The following is a 3,966-nucleotide window of genomic DNA, read 5'->3' as shown; positions in this document are numbered from 1 at the left end:
TCCCCTAAATATGTCTTCTGACCCTGCTCCCTTGATTGGGTCAATGTTAAGCCTGCATTAACAAGCAGATTTTCCCAGATTCCTTTGAATACCTTGATAGCTTAGGATTCATGTATTTTTGTTCAGTTAATCACACACCCTTCATCATAAATATATGCTTATACTAGCAGTAGTATTTGGCGTTGCCGGTGCCCATTAAATAGGTTTCAGTTCATGCTGTGGCCCGACGAACGACGTTCACTTTTGGATCGTTTTTTGCCTATTTTTTCTTTTAGGGTCCAAATTTGGCGTAGTGTGAAACATGTATTTTTCTTATAACGATATGCCAAAACCAGTTTTGTAACGATATTTTTTGGAACGATTTCTAGTTGTATTATAATTTATATTATAATTATAATTATATAATTATATTATAATTATATAATTCCGAAGCAATGGTCTGGTTTTTCGTGCACATCAGAACAATTTTTATACTTGGTAGAAGAATGCCGTTTGACTCCTTTCTCCAGCATCGATCTTACCCTAGCTGCTCTTTAAATCGTCCTTTTACCAGGGTCAACTCTTGATAAGAAAGAAGGTTCAATACCCCTGCAAGCCTAGCCTGCTTTGTATTAAGGCTGCAAACATACTTGGGGTTCAATACCATTTTGGACTGAATCTGGATAGTTTGGCTTTATTCTTGGACTGCATTTGTTAGGCATTATTTCTCCAATACTCTCATGACTTAGTGTTGTAAAGAAAACTAGAGATCTCCTGACTAAGTGACTATAATATATATAGTATGTTAATACTAAGCAATAATCAGAGCAGTCTCAGTTTCTCATATTTATTAATACAAATTGTTTCAGATCTCGATCGATCCTCATCAGTCAATAAACATGTTCAAACTAATTTATAATCTAAGTACACTAATCTATGTATATAGATTAGTGTACTCTAGTCATAGAGTAATAAAACGAAGAGGTGAAGCTTAGTTCAGATGTACACAACCAACCTCCCTGTTAATTTATTAATAGAATGGTCGGTTGTGTACATCACTATATGTTTACGTATCTAACACTGTACACTTGTATATAGAGTGATCGTATTTCTAAAGGGAGGTTTTATGTAGATATTCAAATATTAGTATTGATAATTAGGTAGACACTAAAAATGGATTTAAATAAAGAAAGAAGATCTAAAAATTGGTCAATTCCATAAAATCCCCATTAGAAATACGATCACTTTATAAACAAGTGTACAGTGTTAGATACGTAAACATATCGTGATGTACACAACTGACCTCTCTATTAATTAATTAATGGAGAGGTTGGTTGTGTACATCTGAGGTAAGCTTCACCTCTTCGTTTTATTACTCTATGACTCTAGTATATAAGTGACTCTAGTATATAAGTGACTCTAGTATATAAGTGTACTATAGTGTAGTAGTTTACTCTAGTATATTTGTGTACTCTATTATATTAGTGTACTCTAGTATATTAGTGTACTCTAGTAGATTAGTGTACGCTAATATATTTATGTACTCTATTATATAAGTGTACTATAGTGTATTAGTTTACTCTAGTATATTTGTGTACTATATTATGTTAGTGTACTCTAGTATATTAGTGTACTCTAGTAGACCAGTGTACGCTAATATATTAATCTACTCTATTATATAAGTGTACTTTAGCATATCAGTGTACTCTTGTGTATAAGTGTACTCTATTATATTAGTGTACTCTAGTATATTAGTGTACTCTAGTATATTAGTGTACTCTAGTATATTAGTGTACTCTAGTATATAAGTGTACTCTAGTATATTAGTGTACTCTACTCTAGTATATTGGTCCCTGAGGATCTATGTGTATAATTAAAGCCCCGAGGACCAGGGTTCAATATTCTCTGCTAGAGAAAACTAGAGATCTCCTGACTAAGTGTTGTAAAGAAAACTAGAGATCTCCTGACTTAGTGTTGTAAAGAAAACTAGAGATCTCCTGACTGAGTGTTGTAAAGAAAACAAGAGATCTCCTGACTAAGTGTTGTAAAGAAAACTAGAGATCTCCTGACTAAGTGTTGTAAAGAGTACTAGAGATCTCATGACTTAGTGTTGTAAAGAAAACTACAGATCTCCTGACTAAGAGTTGCAAAGAAAATAAAACTTTATATAATTGTCTGAATAACAAGATATAGGGTTTCTTTATTATATTATAGTTTTGCTTAAAGGAAATGTAGACTTATTTCAAGTTATGTTATATTTCTGCTTAAAGAGAACGATAGACTAATTTCGATTTATGTTATATTTTTGCTTACAGGGAATGTAGACTAATTTAGAGTTATGTTATATTTTTGCTTAAAGGGATTGTAGACTAATTTCAAGTTATGTTATATTTTTGCTTAAAGGGAATGTAACTTCCATTTGCACCCGTTCAATGAAGACTTTTAGTTTTTGCAATTTAAAGTTTTTTTGTTGAACTATTTTTTGAAATATTAAAGCAAAGCAAAGAAGTTGTTAACCCTATTTTCAACAAAATTTTAAAAAAGATCAAAATACGACTGAAAATATTCTGATGACAGGATCTATTTTACGTGCGTTGTGAATCAGGCAACAAAAGCATACTAGAGTTTTGTAAACAGGTTCATCCACAATACATTACAATACATTAATGACGACCTAATACTCTTTTAACTATTTATTAGATGATTTGGCAAGGAATACAACAAGTTTGCATTTGCGGAGAAAAACTTAAACTGTGCCACGCAACATTTGTTGCATAACACCTGCTGGGTCGACTTTACATTGGGTAGTCCAGACTGGATAGTTCTACTGAATGTATATACAGTACATGTTGAACTTACCATAGATCAGTTACAAAGATACAGAATTATCCAAAAGGATTAGACTTTATGACGACTGTACACAATTCCATGAGTCTTTTTTACATTTTGGCGTCCTCCAGCTGAAAACACATTTTTTCTTTAAAAAATGATTTATGATGTCAAAAAACAACTTCATATAAAGAAGAAGATTTAATTCATCCGTCAGGTTTTAATATATAAAAAGTGTCAGTCGTAATTAAAGTCTCATCCTTTGTGGGTAACCCAGAACTCAACCACAGTATTCCTCTTCGTGGTGCTGTTTACAATGTAAACGAAGACTTACACGAAGAACAATTATTTACACCATTTATTTTTAAGGAGTTAAAGTTTACGTTGATTAAATTTATATGAGAATGTAGAAAGAATTAAACTTGATTTGGCGTTATTCAAGGATTTATTTAAATTTTTTCTGATAGAAAACGAAATAAAAATAGAATAAATGTCTAATTGGTGCTAAAGTAACTAATTTTGTGCTACAGTAATAAAAGAAACGCCTGCTTTCTTCTCCTCTAAACTATTGGGACTGGAGTGTTACTTCTTCAAGCATAGAGAAGTAAAGAGGGCAAATACATTATACATTATATAGTATACATAATACATTATACATTTTATAGTATGCATAATACATTGTACATTATATAGTATACATAATACATTATACATTATATAGTATACATAATACATTATACATTATATAGTTATATATAATACAATATACATTATATAGTTATATATAATAAAATATACATTATATAGTTTATATAATACATTATAAATTATATAGTATACATAATACATTATACATTATATAGTTATATATAATACATTATACATTATATAGTATACATAATACATTATACATTTTATAGTTATATATAATACATTATACATTATATAGTGTACATAATACATTATACATTATATAGTATACATAATATAGTATACATTATATAGTATACATAATACATTATACATTATATAGTGTACATAATACATTATACATTATATAGTATACATAATATAGTATACATTATATAGTATACATAATACATTATACATTATATAGTGTACATAATACATTATACATTATATAGTATACATAATATA

Source organism: Eurytemora carolleeae, unplaced genomic scaffold, assembly GCF_000591075.1.
Source record: "Eurytemora carolleeae unplaced genomic scaffold, Eaff_2.0 scaffold17, whole genome shotgun sequence".
Lineage (NCBI taxonomy): Eukaryota > Metazoa > Arthropoda > Copepoda > Calanoida > Temoridae > Eurytemora > Eurytemora carolleeae.
The sequence above is the reverse complement of the archived record's forward strand: the minus strand, read 5'-3'. Positions refer to the sequence as shown.